The following is an 18,836-nucleotide window of genomic DNA, read 5'->3' as shown; positions in this document are numbered from 1 at the left end:
AACTGTTTTCCAGAGCAGTTGTATCACGTCGCATTGGTACCAGCAGCATATGAGGATTTTAGTAGCTGTCTATCCTCATCAACATTTTAACACCTTATCAATATTTTAGCTGTAGACTTTCTAATAGGTGTGCACTGGTACCTAATTGTTCTGATTTATATTTCTCCAGTGACTAATGATATTGGCCATCTTTTCATGTGCTTTTTACCAAACACACACACACAAAATGTGTGTACATTTTCTTTGATAAAGTGTCTATTCAAATCTTTTGTTTGCTTTTTTCCCCACAAATGTGTACATCTTCCTACTGCCGGAGCCATGCTAATCTACTCTGTATTGTTCATATTTTAGCATATGTCACACCAAAGCAAACGTTATTATTTTAAATTGAGTTGTTGTATCCCTATTGAGTTTTGAGAGTTCTCTATGTATTCTGAATACAAGTTCTTTACTAGATGTGTGGTTTGCAAATATTTTCTCCCCATGTTTGGTCACTGTCTTCATTTCTTTAACAATGTTGTTCAAAGGCCTAAAGTTCTTAATTTTGGTGATGTTCTGTATATCAACTATTTCTTTGATGTTTTGGGGGCTTTGGTGTTATATCTAAGAAAACTCTACCTCAAAATCAAAAATATTTTCTCTCACATTTTCTTTTTTGGTGTTTTATTTAGGCCTATGAACTATCTTGAGTTTCTTTTTGTATATGGCGAAAACTATGGATCAAGATTTTTTTAAATAAAGGGATACTCAATAAATAAATAAATAAATAAATAAATAAATAAATAAATACTCCATTATTCCAAACACAATATAAGAATTCTATCTTTTCTTCATGCAATTGACTTTGCATCTTTTTTGGTATCAGTTGACCATATGTGCATGTCTACTTCTGTAATTTCAATTATGTTCCATTAATCTGTCTATCCTTACACCATGATCGCACTGTATGGACTACTGTAATTTACTATAAGTCCTAAAGTCAGATAGTCTTTATCATCCAACTTTATTCATTCTTTTTCAAGTTGTTTTTGTCTATTTGGATAATTTATATATTTTTTAAAGGACTTATTTATTTATTTTAGAGACAGGAGAGAGAGCATGAGCATGCAAGCAGGAGGAAGAGCACAGGAAGAGAGAGGATCTCGAGCAGACTTGACACCAAGAGTGGAGACTGACTCACCACCCTGATATCATGACCCTGAGGTCATGACCTGAGTGGAAACCAGCTCACCTGACTGGGCCACCCAGGCACCTCTTGGGTGATTTATATTTCTATATGTACCTCAGAATGAGCTTGTCTGTTTCTACTCCCCAAAAAAATCCTGCTGGTATTTTGACTGAGACTGCATAAAATTTATAATCCAACTTGACTTCTTTTTTTTAATTTTTTAAATTTTTTTCCAACTCGACTTCTCAACATTATTTTGTGTTCCATTTCATAAATGCAGTGTATCTCTCCATTTATTTAAGCTTCTTTTGAAATCTTTCATCAGAGTTTTCAGATATTCAATGTATAGGCCTTGTATATATTTTTCAGATTTAAGTACTTTATCTTTTAATGCTATTGTAAATGGTATTTCTTTAAATTTAAATTTCCAATCTTATGCTGTTAATATAGATGACAAAATTAATTTTAGTATATTCATCTGGTACTCTGCAATGCATTAACTTCACTTAGAAGTTCCACTTTTTTATTTTCCAATCTGGATGGGTTTCATTTACTTTTTTTGCCCTACTGACCTATCTAGAATCTATCTGAACCACCATACAATGATCAATAGAAGTGGTGAGAGTGAACATGCTTGCCTTCTTGAAGATCTTAGGGGGAAACATATATACACATAACCAAGTAAGAATAAATTACATAGCCCATTGCCCCAGAATATGAAAAATAAATACATTCTGTTATGTAATCACAGTACAATTATCAGCTTTGTAAATTTAAATTGCTATAATACTTGGATCTATTTTAGCATCAATATTTCAATTTTGTTAGTTGGTCTAGAAAAGTCATTTACACCATTTCCCCCCTGTATTAGAGTATCCAATCCGAGGCCAGATATTGTGCTATCTGCTATTTCTCTTTAGTTTCCTTTAATCTTGAACATCCCTAACAATCTTTCTTTTATGATACTGACATTTTGAAGAGTAAAGACCTCATTTTTAAGTCCCATGTTCCTCTCTTATGTTCATCTGATGTTTCCTCATGATTAGGTTGACGTTATGCACTCTCAGCTGGAATACTGCATAGCTGCACTGTATCTTTCTAAGTTCACTTTTGGAGACATATGATATCCATCTATCCTTCATTGGTGATGTTAGTTTTGATCACCTCATTAAAGTAGTGCTGAAATCTCCACTGTACAATTATGGACTTCTCTCCCTTGAAATTAATAATTAGTCTGTGGGGAGACACTGTGAGATAATGTAAATATCCACTCCTAATAAACATTTCTTTTTTAAATTTGTCATACCTTCATGATTTTGCCTAATTCCATGTAGACATAATGTTTTTCAAATGATTATTTGCCAAATTTTACATTCACTCCACATTGATCAGTTGGTCATCAGTGTTTACTATAAGGAAGAGGTCTCCTTTCTTTAATTATACATTCCTCCACTTATAAATGTGGACCCCTGAATTCCCATTCATTTAGTGGATTACAATTCATTAAGGTGTATAATTATTTTAGTACTGAAATTGTCCCAGATCTGGCCAGTAATGCCCCTTCAAATTGCAGTTGTGTCCTTATGACATGTTCCCATCACTCTTTTTGTGGTACTTCCTTACTTCCTGGCATAACAAGGAACACCAGGACCATCTTACTGTGTCCACCCCTGGTATCAGATTCTTCAAGGTGCTTTCATTCACTTTAGGGAAGAGTGGTAACAGAAAAATCGTGAGCATCAGATGGGTTCATTGCTCCTGGGGTGTCATTTCTTCTTGATCTTTCCTTGGACAGAGCTAAGAAAAATGAAAGCACAGTAATATAAAATCTCAGAGGGAGCATATTGACTTCTGAAAATTCATGTGTTTCAAGTGCAAGCAGGATGTGTTCTTTTCCAGTTCTCTTTCTCAGGAATCATACCATAATCCAGAAAAAAAAAGAAAAGAAAAGTAAGTGATGCCACCTTTAACAAGTTTTTGTATAAGCCATTGTCTTTGTGCCCTGCAATAGCATATGAGGTACATGGATGCTATATTTTGAAAAAAATAAGTAAATATATACATTACATTAAATGCAATGTGTGCATGTTTTCCTAATTGTATGACTACGACTGAATATAAGGGAAAGCCTGAACTTAACCCACAACTTTTTTTTTCACATTCTTCATTTGAATTTTGGTAGGAAGTGTACTCATTACACAGGATTATTTATTAACTAAAGGATGGATAGAGATTCAACAGTAATAATCAAATTAAAGGTGTAAAATAAAATCAAATTTACCCAACTACTTGTTTTCTTATATCTCTTCCTCCTGTCTTCAATTTCACTCCTAAGCCAGCCAACACTCTGGCTCCTACTTCACAGACTTGGTCAAATACTTTTTCCATCTCAAAATCTCACTCCCATTAGTTTCTTTTCCAAGTTATGTCATATGTTAGCTTCACATTCTTTCCTCTCCCTTCTCAGATCTCACTTTAACATATCAAGACTTATTGATCACATAAGTCTAAAAATTGGATTGCAGTAAGTTGGTCATTTTGTGGTGAATTAATATCAATATAATATGATTTATCAGATCATTTTAATAATTGAAACAATGACAGGAAAAACACCTACAGGATTATAGTCTAACAGCAGCAGTATAATATTAGATATTTGGCTTTAAAATAAAATTTTTATGAAATCTTATTTTCTTATGTTAATATTTCATAATCTAAATCCTATCTCCTACATTTTACTCTTTTATTCAGTTAGGAAATGATTACTATAGTCATATGTATCTTCTGTTAGCAGAATTTCAAAAAAAGCATTACACTAAGATATGAGCTGGGAATATTATGACTGAGACAAAAGAAATTCGAGACACAATATAACAAATAAGGAATAAGACGTTCCTATTAAATTCTTTTAAATTTTTGTAGTTATTGTTTTTTTGTTTTATTTTGTTAGTGTGAACATAATTTTGCTATTTTGGTATGAAAGAGACAGTTCTATTTAATAATATATGGGAGCTCCTCATCAGCATACTTGCATTAAGCATAGAGAGTGAGTGTAGTGCTCTAACGATGCCAGATGCTCTACTCTCCCGCAACATTAGCTCATGGTCTAAAGAGAATTGTAACATGTGGCAGATTCAGAAAAGAGATGGATTCCAAATCCTTAGCAAGAGTTCTGAAAAATGCCGATAATATTTTGGCAAGGAAAAATCGATATACATGGTCTTGGCTACAGTCCGAAGCTTGGCCTGGTTCCATCCTTTTTCTTCACCTACATTCCAACTTTGTTTCAGAATGGTTACCACGGCGGGTCTGAGAGGAGGGACAAACAGAAACCCTCCAAATCTGGCTACGAAGCTGTGAAGGGTCACCCAGCCTCACCTACAGGTGACTCTGGTCACCGAGCCAGATCTAGGCAGGTCGACTTTTGAAAATTCTTGCTTCTTTATCCTTGAAAGGCAAGAGCAGATAAAACAAATTGATCAAAGTTAAAGGAGGTATAGGGGAAGCTGATCATTTGGTGGTTTGGGACTGTTTCAGAAATCTGGAAATATTAGAAGTATTTTGGATCCCAGAAACTTTGAATAGGTAGTTTTACAAAAATCAAGAACATGTATTTAACACAATGATGATGATCTGTGCAACTTGACTGCCCAAAGGTTGGTGCTTCCTGAACATGGAGCCGTTTTAATAGCAATTTGGAAGAAAATATAAATTATAAATACAGCTAGCTTGGAATTACTTTATTAAACACTCATCATGCCAACATGATGTCTGAGGTTCCCCCATTCATTTCCATCCACGGAGTCACTCTCAGTCTCTTAGTGAACACCAGGCAGGGTGAACCACGGCCTGGCCCGAGAGCTTTCACTAAAGTAGAGTAAGTTTATCAAACAAACAATCTGTGTATGTTCACAATAATTGCCTCTCATCTGACTGCAAAGGAGAACAATCTTGTGAGTTGTTTAGCAGATATTAATTTGGTGTCTGCTATGGCCTATTGGGTTACTGAAACAACACAGTGGCTTCAAGATAATTTTTTAAAAATTTTCCATTGGATTTTAGATGTGTTTTTATTATCCAATTAAAAAACCTTTAAAATAAGAAAATTTATTGCCATGGATAATCTAAACTTGTCTTCTTTTATTTATTTTTCTTCTTCCTCTTCTTCTGTGAAATATAGAATAAAGTCTAACTCCCTCTCCGCCTCACCCATTCATTCAATCCAATGTTTTTTTCAACTCTTATTTTCAACAAATACCCAATGCATACTATAAGCCAGGGGCCTTGCTAAATTCCAGGGACGTAGGCGTGAGCAAAACAAAGCCGTGACTACCTTCTTGGTACTCAGACCCCAGGAGAGGACACACGAGCATTGAAAGCCACTTGGAGAGAGAGCAGGTGCTCAGTAGGTACTCGGCAGGAAAAGCCGGCCCTTCTGGGTTTCAGGGAAGCTTCCCAGGGCAGGACCGTCTGACAGTGAAGAACCAACAGGAATGAGTCTGGTCCCATGGGCAGTTGGGAGAGAGTGTGAAGCTGTGAAGGTCCGGGGCCAAGGAGAGGGGAGGGTGAGGCACTGGCTTCAGAAGGTCCGAGAAGACTGGAACATGCAGCCCTAAGGCCCAGTGAAGTGACAGGAAGCGAGGTGGTTCTCCCGAAGGGTAGGCTTTCCTTCCAGGAGTGGTGAGATGTTGTCGGCAGATTATGCTGCGGAATGGCAAGAGCCAACCCGGGTTTTAGAATAATTTCTCAAGAGATGGCGTAAGGAATAAATGTAAAAAGAAGAAAGACTGGAAACAGGGCTGGAAAGTGGGAAGGTGCTGCCCAAATCCAGGTGGGCTGGGATGGCTCGGCGCTCTCCCTGGGCCAGAGAGGTTGGCCCTCGGGAAGGAGGTCAGAGGTCAGTAAAGTGCGGGGCTTGTTTCCTCATCCACTAATTTTACGAATATCTATTGTGGATCTAACATGTCTGGGACTTGGCACTTGAGTACGAGGTGCCAGCACCCAGGGCAAGAACAACAGAGACGGAAGCCCTTGTCTTCACAGAACGTAGGTGCAGCTGTCGTGACAATAACAGACACATAAACAAACCACGTATCAGAGGCTCACACGTGCTCAGAACAAATGGTGCAGGAGAAAGAAGGCCAAGGGTTGAGAAGGTGCGAGATTTTCCAGGAGGTAATGGGGGCAAGACTCGCGGGGGTGAGGCTGGAGCAAAGGTCTGAGATGCTGGAGGAGCAGCCGGTGCAGATGCTGGGGGAGCTACCGGGGGAGGCACTGGCGGGCCAGAAGGCTGAGGACAGGAGTGCGCCGTGGACGCCTGCGTGTGTCGGGGGTCAAGGCCATAGCACACACGAGATGGAGGAGGAGGAGGAAGGAACTCAGGATAAAGAGACTTGGGCTACTCTAGAAAACAGACATTTAGCTACAACTGGTTCTCAAGGGCATCACGACATGCCCTGGCTCCTCTCACGGGACACGAACTTGTGCTGGTAAACATCACGGACGATTCTGCGGAGCGGCCCTGCTTCGGGCCTAAGGGCTTTTGTAGAGATTTGTTTGCTCCAATTCGAATGCTTTGAGGATATTGGGATCACGATTTGGAAAATCAGAAAAACGGATCTGCTTTTGGATTTCTTGCTCTTGTCTCTTCTCCTTTCTACAGAATCTCATCAACAGGCTGTTGCCTCGTGCCGCCCGAATGCAGCTCTGCTTCTTACCGAGGACACGGAAGAGGTGTTAGGGAAGTTCCTTGGTTCCCAGGACCTATCGTTGTCCAATTTCGTGTTTGTAAGACTAATCTGGCTGTTAAAGAAGTTAGAGGAGGCACCATGTTCAATCTTCTCCGGATAGTGTAGGGGAGGGAGAAGGGTTGAAGGGTCCTGAGGGAACAGGCCAAGGCTGGGCTCTACACCCAACTGCATGAACCCCTTTGTGCGAGATTGCTGGGAGACACGAGGCATCACTGTCTGCCCCACTTCCTCCGGAAAACCCACCTTGAGACCTAGAGAGGGAATTGCGTGCCCCCCAAATGTCTCGGCACCTCCTTTGCCGGAGCATGTATCCCTCTGAGCTGGAATTGCTTCTTGTCAGCCCTGGAGACCAGGCCGCAGTCCCCTGAGGACGGCCAGCACCAAGCCTTGCGCCCAGCAAAGGCTCAGCTCAATAAACACACGTTTAATTTATGAACGAGGGCACCGGCCAATTCAAGACCCGCACGTCCACGGTAGGACCAACTAAAACCTACCGGCTTTTTCTTTTTCCACATCGATGACGACTCCTGCGCAGCCACGGTTGTCTGCACCACAGTCCGGGCAGCTCTAAAGGAGGCCTCTGCGTTAGCCTCTTACGTGACTTGGCCGTGCTGGCTTCAGCCGCCTCACTGGACTCTGGGCTCTGTAGTTTAATCCCAGTGCTATCATGCAACCCGGAGCTTTTATCACCACCAATTGATAAGAATTTCTGCTATGTCTACTGATGACTATTTTATAGGAATATCAACCAAACCTCTTTCCTATTTCCCATCTCAGTATCACCCCATGAAGACGTTGAAGACGACGACAAAGTACAGTGTGAGAGACTCTGCCAAGATTCACTGACACGAACTCTGTAGCGTCGGGAAGAAAAGCAGCATCTCTAAATAGCCCCAAACAGGCAGTGTGGTTGCAAGGCATTAAGGGATTTACGTCTTGTCCTTTTGTAAGCATCTTCACTCTTGTCTACACCAATACGGGCTACGTTGCTGTTAGGGCGCTTGCAGGCGTGAGCGAAGCATGTGATTAGAAATGCTTGAGGAATGCATGCGTGCCAACCCTCGGGCCTTCTATAGGACGCGTGCAGCAGACTCAACGGCGGGGCCTGAAAAACAAACCAACGTGACAGCCAGATGACGACTGCCTGCCATAGCCCAGCGGAGCCGTCACGAAGGGACGAACCACCCACCTCTGAATCATGCACAAGAGCACCCCCAGTATTTATTAAGTCGTCGACACTATTTTTACGAACCCTACATCTTCTGATGCGGATTTCTTTGATCTTTTGGTGTAAGAAGCGTTATGGGTGGAATGAGAAAGTCAGCTTCTTTCTTCCCTTCTCTATGCTTATTTCCCGGAACTATTCCCAGTGGGAAAAAAAGGAGATGTCACCTACCCAGTAGTGAGAGATTCTTAGCTTGTTGCCTCATTCTGAAGCATCCCATTCAAAATTAGAACAACAAATAATCAGTTTACTCAAAACAAAAAAGAACTCAAGAATAATAAAAATAAATAATAACAGAATGGATTATTCCAGCGTCATGTATAATTCTCTATTTCAAAGCACAAACATTTCTAGCGTGACCTTAAGATGGGGTCTGTGCCTCAGCTCAAGTAGCTTAACAGCTGAGGAAACACTTCATGTTGAACACACACACACACACACACACAACAGATTTGCTTCTCTTTTTCTAAAGTTTATTTGTTTTTTGTAGTCATCTCTACACACGATGTGGGGCTTGAACTCATGACCCCGAGATCAAGAATCACATGTTCTTCCAGCTGAGCCAGCAGGTGCCCCCAAACCTGTTTGGTTCTCGTTTCCTGTATTTTACAATAATGTGCTATTGGGGGGGGAAAAGATGCTGTTTGGTTAACTCCAGAGAACAGTTGCATCTGTGTGTGCAGGACCCGCTTGGAAAACAGAAACTCGTCTATAAATATAAAATATATTATGAGAGAAAGGAGCATATTTGAATAAATAATTGAAACTTCTTTTAAATTGGGGACAAAAAGCAAACCATATGATTTTTTTTAAGAAAATTGTTGAATGTTTAAGCCAGAATAAACTCTAGTCAAGTTACGTTTAACTTTGTCGTTTCATAAATGAATTTATGCTGAGTGGCTGAATGATTCGTTCGGTATTAGATTATTACCTCCGTAAGGCCAAGGGTTGTACATTACTTTTCTGTGTTTATCCTAACAAACTCAGGGCAGCATTATGCTTCTTGAATAGACAATTGGTATTTGGGCAGCACAATTAACTAAGCAAATGGAAAGTGCTGGAAAGTTAGGCACCACTATCTACCTAGAGGCACTTACATGAGTTGCTAGAAAGTAATCTGGAGGCGAAGATGTAGAAAATGAGCAGTGTCCTTGAAAATCCCAATCTATAGACTGAGAGGAAATGGCACATCTGTCAAATGATTAAAGTATAAAAATGAAATAAAATAATAAAATTGGAATTTGGTGAGCTGCTTTAATTTATTTAACTGCTAATCCACAGATTCTCCTGGTTTAACTGTTTTTTATGTGTTCTTCGGTTGCTTCTTGTCACTCAATAAACACAAACAACAAACTACGAATTTGTCTAAAGAAAAATTTTCTTTGGAGAAATTGAAAGTTAACCAAACTCTTTCTTGAAAATATGATAAAGAGAGAAAGTGATAAAGAGAAGGTCAAGTTGAGAAATGCTGGAAAAGTCTAGGGAATACTGTTGAGGAGAAAACCCCATGATCCTCTGGAAATACTTGTCTCAGTATGTCATTTCGGGACAGCTCCTGCCACATATGTAAGTTTTGTTGGAAACTGTGCTCGTTTCTGCACGGTCAGGATGGGATCATCTTGTGCAGTTTACAACGTGGACAGGGCCTGGGGGAGGGAAAGCCTAATTTTTCACTTTCTGGTTTTGCTTGGCTAATCCTAGCTTAATACTGACTACAACAAAACCTGGACTGGCCAACAGACTCTGAGAAAAACAAAAATGGGATAAAACTATATAATTTAGTAGAGGAATGAGGTTCTACTCACAGACCACTCGTCGCACAGACCTCTGCGTTCCAAAGTGTCTTCAGGCCACCTCCCCCCAAGACATGAGATTTAAAAAAACTCTTACATTGACTTTCAGATTCCACAGCATACTGAGAGTTGTCTATCTTTAGTCTTTTCTTTTTACTAACACAATTTTCACTCAACTTATTTATTCCTTTTTTTAAAAATGTATTTATTTATTCATGAGAGACCCAGAGAGAGAGGCAGAGACACAGGCAGAGGGAGAAGCAGGCTTCCCACGGGGAACCCGATGAAGGACTCGATCCCAGGACCCCGGGGTCACGCCCTGAGCCGAAGGCAGACGCTCAACCACTGAGCCACCCAAGCATCCCATAAATTGTTTATTCCTATTTATTTATCAGAAATTGCAGCAAATTGTTTTCAGTAGTCTAAAAACATTAAGCTTACCCTTAATGGCTTCACCAATGGATACATTCAATATATTTCAATTATGCAATTGAGGGAAAAAAAACTAAACTAAAAAAAAAAAAAACTAAACTAAATAGAGTTACATGAAATATTTCATTGAAGATGAAAATGCTCATTTAAATATAAGGCTTCTAATCTGTTTAAAAGAATGTGATGCTATGAAACTCAACATAATTGAATACGTATAGGGATTAAAGGGATGCGTTCTAGAACCCGACTTCCCAGGTGTGAATCTTGGCTCTGCCGTTCACTACCCATGTGATCTTTAGCAGGCCAATGTGCTCATAATTGCTATTATTGTTGTTGTTGTTAAGAAACGCTTTGTTTGTGGTTTTAATGGACAATCATCCACGATTACTTTTCCTCCCAATACCCTTCTTCATACTAACAAAATCAAAACATGTAAACCCACTTCATAATTCATTCATTAAACAGATATTTACTGAGCACCTTACATGCCAGGAGCTTCATCAGGAATTAGGTATTTAATATTTTTCAGATTTTATTACAAGATGATTGAAGCTCTCTGCCTAATGCATTTTGGGGCTAAGTGCTTAAACGCACAGTCAACAATTTCTGAAAATGGTTTAATTGTGGGAGACTCTCTTCCTCTTCTTCACTCAACCCCGTTCCTTGCCTTTATCTATGCTAACTAGCATTTATGGGCCAAGCTTTTTCTTGCAAGGCTTTAAAAAAAAATAATCTGTTGGACAGTGATCCAAAGTAAACAGTTCAAAGGAGATAGGCTTTGGGAAAATGTTAATAAACTTGCCTCAGGCAAATTACTGGAGTTTTCTTGCATTTCTTTCATTTGGTAGGGATTTTACTTGGGATTAACAAAAAGAAATGAAGAAAAATGTCACCAGATTTTACAGATGGATACTTTTATTCTAAAGTGATGATTTTCTTATAGAACTACTTCAAGACTGAGAATTGAGACACCTTTGATTTAAACAGATTAGAAGCTTTATATTCAAATGAGCATTTTCATCTTCAATGAAATATTTCATGTAACTCTATTTAATTTAGTTTTTTTTAGTTTAGTTTTTTCCTTTGATTTAAATTCACTATGAAAAAAATAAAAAAATTAATAAAAAATTTAAAAAATAAATTCATATTATGTAAATTAGACTAGAAAACAATAAAATTACGAAAAGCTGAGAATCACTGGTACGGGAGTAGATTCTCAGCCCCTCCTCAGTCTGTAGGCCCCACTGAGAGCCGCCCTTGGAGGCTGCGTGCTAGGTGGCAGAGAAGCGGTCACCACCAGAATGGGTACGACCCTTCCCCATGGAGCTTAGCCCTGCGTGAAGCACAAAATAACCCTGAGTGGTCGAGTAAATTGCCATAATAAAGAAATGCCTAGCTGCATGCACGCGTGGATACCAGACAAGAAATTGAGCAGTCTGGGAATGTGGCCATTCAAGATGGCTCGTACTTGGCCATCCTTTCTCTAAGTCTTCTGACTTCTTTACCCCAGAGTCATGATGACCATGTTCCCCCAGTTCTAAGCTGTTGAAAAGAGAAAATGGGAAGTGTTGCCTTTGTCTGTTTTAGCTAACAAGGAGATCAGTGTAGTGCTGGGAAGAGCAAGAAGAGGACAGCTGACACTGGGAGGGGTCCACGGGGGTGCTCGAGGGGCTGCCATGAGGGCTGCTGTCTCCTGCAGGTCACTCGTCACCCTTTCTTCTTGTGAACAGCCAGGAAGGACTTTGCTAACTAGCATTGGCTGCATCATTAACAATTTGGTGAAGTTCCAAAATCCACAGCCCCTAAGAAATTTTCCTGGATCTCCTACTTGGAGAAACACTGTAAGCATCTTACAGCACACTAAATCAGAAAGGTTGGCCTGGAAAACCATTTATGTAATTTCTCTGCTTTTGTTTTGGGGAATCTTCCAAAAGAAGTGTCTAGGGAATCAGATATAATTTTGTGCAGGGTATGCTAACGTGGCTTCAACAATGATTTTACTTTTCTTGTAATTTTGCACTCGACATCATTTTTTCCAGTGGTGTGTCATGCTGTCCCAATTGACTGGCCATATTTTGCTCTGTTGTTTGCTATAGCAAAAAGTGCAGATACAAAATTACCATTTTTCAACATGATGTTGATTTCAGTCAAATCTCCCAAGATGCCTCCTCTCCCCTCTTTCCCCCTATTAAATCTACATGATTTCAAAGAGTCCATCCGTTCTTGATTATATTTTGAATGGGAAATAATGACTCTTTGGTATTTAAAAACAATCCAGGAGTCTTAATTTCACGATGGACTTCTTCTTAATTAGCTAGTCATCCTACCTAGCGAACATATTCCGTTCTTTTTCCTCCTTTCCCCAGCATAAAAGTATGTTGCTTACACCTCTTCACCTTGGAAGATGGGGAGAAACATGCAATTTCACACACTCCTACCCAGTTTGATCACGTACTGCTTCCAGCTACTAACCTTTAGCTGCTGGCTTCCCATTGCCCATCACACCCTCCTTGAAGTTTTAAGAGCAACTGCATCGGTTCACGCCAATCAAGACTGATACAACCCTGATGTGGAATCTGGGTCAAAGAAGCTTCCCCCTTTGAGAAGCTCACCTTGCCCCCAACAGCCAAAACCTGGATTCCAATTCCCACACACAGAGGACCTCGTGAGAGCACCGCTACCTGACCCCATTGTCTTCCCCAGCACGCTCAGCTCGCCAGCCTGGTTTCCACCCTGCTCCATGACATTGAAACCAACAGAGCAAACAAGAGAGAGCAAAGTATTGAGCAGTTGTCTTACAGAGTGTGTGGAGTGTTTGTGTTTATGGAGGTGAAGGGAAATTTCAGTATTTTGATTTGATAGGTTACACTTTTTTTCCCTTTTTAGAATTGCAATTGCAAGGAAACAGAAAAGGGAAGTAAAAGAGCTCACACAAAAAAAGTGCAAGAACTCCCTTTTTAAGTATTTTGTTCTCATGATACTCATTTATATGCCTTTTTTTTTTTTTTGGTTTGCTTTTAAGTCTCCCCCCTAACAAAACACGTTAAAACTGTGATGTATTTCTTGTCCAATTATTTAAATTCATTGAGAAATGAACTTTTGGCTTTTTCTGTCATTCTCTCTTACAATCCTGGGTAAATTACCTGAGTTTTTTTCCATTGTACAAGTTATTCTTTCTTTTTTTCTTTTTCTTTTTTTTTTTTTGGAGATCTGTCTCTTACTTGTGATACTTGTGGTAAACACAGAGTTTGGCTGCTTTCAATTTGTTTGCTAACCACTTTTATTGTTTATTTTTTCTTATTCTAGAAATAAATTCATAACATCTGGAAGTTTTAAAAATCCATTATAAATCCAGAGACTTCCTTTGCTGGAAAGAGTGACCTTTCTTCTTTCAGAGTGATAGAAATACTGGGAGTTATTAACTTATTGAAAATTACATGAATTCTAAAGAATACTAAGGAAATAGATTACTTCGTATGTAGTTTGTGTGTTGTAAATCACATGCCACTTGATATTTATTAATCACCTCCTATATGGAAGGCCCTGTGACAACTACTATGGGGTATAAAAAGATGAATAAACCTGAATCTTACCCTAGGGTAGCTTTCTCTTTAGTATGAGATATAAATATCTGTAAATCCAACTAAGAGCCATGAGAAAGGTAAGGAAAGTTAGGGGAGGAGGAATGTATTTTGCCAGGGAATATCAGAGAGATTCGCCACATTAGGTAATCTGTGGGTTGAGTCTTAAAAATGGGGGAGAGAAAGATCACATAGAGATGTATATATAGGTAGAAGAAGGACCATTTCAGACAGAATGGCAACGCAAGAAAAGGCATAGAACCAAAAAATATAGGTTAGATATTAGAAAAAGAGCTGTTGGATTTAAGAAGATAGTGCCTAAGTCAGGATGAACTGCATATTGGAAATTATCTAAGAGAGTATCAGGGAGGAGATGGGGAAATGGAAAGTGTGGATGGATGGACATGAAAGAATAGAAATAAAGTGATATTAATCTATTCAGCAGCAGCCAAAGTTGGGTGTTTGCATAATCAAGCTGGCATAATTTTTATGTGGAAACTTTCTACTTGGAGTGGTTATTGTCATTAGTCAGATGTTTTGACTTAATCACATCATGAAATGCATCTGACATCTGTAAAATGGTGAAGGGTAGAAGCGAATTCTTGCTGTGGGTCCCATACATTTTAAGAAACGTCTATATTATTAAACACCTAATTTTTTTTCCACACTTTTGCTTATTTTTTTCCATAAGTTTAAATCCTTAAGGGATTCACCACCATACAGATTCTGTGTCCAATGGCCTTAGCAGGAGATTGCTTCAGAATTTGGCATGAACCATGCCTCTGTGTCCGCTGGCACAGCTCCACAGGTTACTTTGGTTCTGTTTGGTTGGCCACCAGGAGTCACTGTGTGTCCTTTGTATGCATAAGACCATTTATTGCCCAAACAGAAGTCCGTTTTATCTCAGACACAAGCACCTTCGCCTTAAGAGGAGCTGTACGTTCCCTCTGGTTCTGGAGACTCCCCTGAAGCCAGCAATAATGGGCGCAGACCGCACTCTTCCAGACATACTTGCATTTTAGAAATCTTGTCCCCAGCAGGCCTTCATCGGCCCCAATATGGCAGAAAGAGAATGCCTAATATTTTGAGCGCTCCATTCCAACTCCATAATTTTTTTTTTCACATTTACCAATACCTACTGTGATCAAGGGACTGTTCTTGCTTCTATGCATGACTTTAAAAAGAAGCTGAAAAAAATAAAAATAAATAAAAATAAATAAAAAGAAGCTGAGGTAAAACAAAAAATAAGAATGCCCTATAAACAGGAATAAAATAAATACATACATAAGAATAAATATAAAGCAAAGCTGTTAAAATGGACATTGCCACATGAAAGCTAAGATTCCAGAGGGTGACAGTTGGATCCCTGGAAACAAAAGGAGCCCATTTGCCATAGCCACCTTCCACCAAGAATTTTTTTAAAGATTTTAGTTATTTATTTGAGACGCAGAGAGAGAAAGAGTGCACGAGGAGGGGAGGGAAAGAAGGAGAGAGAGAAGCAGACTCCCCACTGAGTGCAGAGCTTGACCCCAAGATCATTAACTGATTGAGCCATCCAGGAGCTCCCACCAAGTGTTTGTTTAATGTTGGTATTGTTTCATAGACCAATAGCATACCTAAATACAGAGCTTTTTTCAACTTGATTTAATGTACAGACAAAAATAAAGACTTCAGGCAATTATGACAGTATCTTTTGCACGAACAATAATACTAACCTGAAGACGGGTTGGTTATATAAAGTAATAGTCACAATAAGCTAAACATGGAAAGGCCACATTTTCATTTATTTTTGGAGAGGAAGGCAGATGGCTCTAAATTTCTGTGTCCTAAACAATTATTCGAATTAAAAGACCTTAAATCTGGACAAGTCCCTACCGTTGAATATCTGGATATAAAAATTTTGCCAGGAATTAAAGTCAGTATCCGTTTGAAACCTGTAAATCCAGTGAGTTTGGCGTTGGCCTAACTAACGCTTCTATCTGTAGATGGTGATTTGGACCTTCTTTTTATCTGCAGACAGAATTGGCTATGTTTGAAAAGCTATTGCAGCTGTGTTGGATATTGCTGAAAATTCCAAAGTATGACTCAGATGACAAATTATATTTGATATAGAGTCTAGTGGGATTTGCAGAAGAGAGTTTCAATCCTGAGAATGATTAAGTTAACTGAAGACCCAACAGGGAACTCCTAAACTCCCGCAAGATGTTGCATCCAGCTCTCTGTGTCACCTTAGTGGTAAAATTCATAAAGTAAAATCGCACTGTTCTGGGATGAGTCAGTGTGTTAGGTAATGAGACGCATTTCAGTTTTCTATGAATTTTCAAATATAATTATAATAATAATTATGATGGCAAATGAATCATCACTGAAACATAAGTATATAAAGATGTCATTCAAGAGGACATACTGACAATACTTCAGAAACTTTCAGTTTAAACACATATATTAAGGCAGTTTCCAGGAAATTGTACTTGCACAAATTTTTGTCGATCTTTAAAGTATACATATATGTATATATATATTTTTAAAGTGTATATATATATTTAAAAGCACACATATTTAAAAGTATGTGTATATACATATACACATGCGCACCTATATATACATATAAACATACACATAGACGTGCATATAAACATACTCACAAATATGTGAATTCTCCTACATGCCCTGGGATTGGACTCCATCATCATTTATAAATTAGTGAGTATTTACTAACAATAAATAAATAAATTACAGCAATACTGGAAATTACATAAGGATTAATGGCAAACCAAAAATCAGAAGAATGGTTTTTTTTTTAATTAGCCATTAACCCTACAACTTTATTCTTCTCTTTTCTCCACCATTTTACAAAACCCCATTAGAAGACATTCAAAATACAGTGCCAAATTTGTGTTCACCCAATTCTTAACTTGCATAAAAATATCTTTACCACAATCAGTGACTAATCCAAGTGGAAAACATCTGAAAAAAAAATTGGAAAGCGTGCCATTTAATTCCAATCCCAATGAGTAATTTGGAGAGTCATGTAACCTCTTTGAACTTGGGGTAATTTTCAGCTGAAAAATACAAGGAAAGAAAAGCAGAACCTCAGTCATACCAGCAAAGGGTATAAAAAGGATGGATAGGAATAAAGAAAAAGAATGGATGGGATTAGAGATATGTCTCCAAAATGAGTACATAGTAGCACATTTCGTTTCACTAAATGTCGAGGAAGTGTGAGTCTTGTCCGAAAGTAAAATTTCTGGGCCGGAAAGAAGTCATTTTCAATATGTTCTGTAGGAACAAAAATAAGAGGACAATTAATTCTACCTTGTGGACTAAGAGGAAATTGAAAAAGGGGTCTTGAAGCATTGGTCACAGTAAACCAGGCAAATACTTGCCCGTCAAGGCCACTCCCAATGCCATCGCCTCAGTCTTGGGGTCTTGGGTCTCTCTACAGCTGGATGTGCTCAAGTTCTTTAACTACAACTGACACGTTTTCAGTCATATTTCTAGCTCAACTACACACACAGTGGTATTTGTCTAAATTCTTTTTAAGGGGAACCCAACCCTTCAAGTGCGGTTTCACACACGTGAACTGTGTGAACCGGCCCACCCCTCACGAAGAGCGAAGAGAACCTGCGTTGTGTTGCGCAGTCCTACGTAAGTCACCCTCTTTTAGGCTGCAATTCTGCTGTGGACTCAGTACATTTTTAAGTGACTCTTAGCCATAGAGACATTTTGAAGGAGCTTATGGTGATTTGAAAACATATAGAAAACGTCCATAGAAAATGATGCATCTCCTTGGCCTAAAAGAGGAAAATTACACGTAGGAGAGTGAGACTTGTCCTCCGTGGGTGTCTCCTGATGGAGACTTGATTTTCTCATCGCTGTTGTAGAGAGCACTGCTGACATTCACTGGCCTACTGAGTTCATCACAGCTGTGCTTAGGCATCCTCCAAGCTGTGCTTTCCGCTGAATTGGAAAAAATGGGAATTTGGGGTTGATAGTTTGCCACACCCTCGTTTTGCCTTGTCGTTCCAGTCACTCTCTTTGTTAAGGAAGAGCCAGATTAATCAGTGCTCTTGCTGGTGCAGGTGTTTAGATTTGTGTTAAAGCCCCAAATGCAATCCAGAGAGCAAATGACAGGTCTGTGTGGGCTGGTTAGTGTCCGGGCAGCCGGGGTGTATAGGAAGGAACAACAAAACACAGCAGCGACTGTACGTGCACTGCCCGAGCAAGAGCATAAAAGGAATTATTTTAAAAATAATATATCTAATTTTTCACACTGCAGAAAGATTCTGATGAAGAAACTCAACAAATTTCAAGTTTTATTGACTGTCCCAAACAATAAGGTAATACATAGAGATAGCTGGATTTTTTTTTTTTTTATGCACGTGTCAAAGACCCTGGGGGAAAAGTCGATCATATTTCTGGATTCGTTTGAACACAAGATTTTTTAGTTGTTTTTTTTGTTTGTTTGTTTGTTTTTAGGTATAGCGTGGAAGGCAGAAAGATGTAGGTAAGAGTGTCTTTCCCCAACAGCTCCACTACGAGCCAATAAAACAGCTTATTTTCATGACTATTCAGTAGTTACTTTTTTTTTTTTTCCCACCAAGTGGTGACTCTCCAATCTAAAATCAGAAGACTCATGAGAGATTGTTCCAACGGATTCTCTCGTCCTGTCATCAGAGGACGTCATCTACATTGGGACATCCTAGTGCTTCCGTGGCCGAGCCTAGGAGGCAAGTTAGCCACCGTGCATCCTCGCGGTGCAGATACACGTACCTGGGAGCGTACGTGCAACGTGTGAACTAGGTAAACAGTGGTAACACGAACCGAGAGAGAGACAGAGACAGAGAGAGAGAGAGAGAGAGAGGAACGCAAGTGTCAAGGATGGTC

The 18,836-nt window shown here is 39.2% G+C and overlaps 1 non-coding gene across 1 annotated transcript; it reads right to left on the bottom strand.

Annotated features, from left to right (window-relative positions):
- Nucleotides 1–261: 261 nt before the first annotated feature.
- On the bottom strand, nucleotides 262–373 carry LOC140624637 (U6 spliceosomal RNA). Its single transcript, XR_012024095.1, has one exon. It is a non-coding gene; the product is annotated as a U6 spliceosomal RNA (small nuclear RNA).
- Nucleotides 374–18,836: the final 18,463 nt, after the last annotated feature.

This window comes from Canis lupus, chromosome 34 (assembly GCF_048164855.1).
Source record: "Canis lupus baileyi chromosome 34, mCanLup2.hap1, whole genome shotgun sequence".
Classification (NCBI taxonomy): domain Eukaryota; kingdom Metazoa; phylum Chordata; class Mammalia; order Carnivora; family Canidae; genus Canis; species Canis lupus.
The sequence above is the reverse complement of the archived record's forward strand: the minus strand, read 5'-3'. Positions and strand labels throughout refer to the sequence as shown.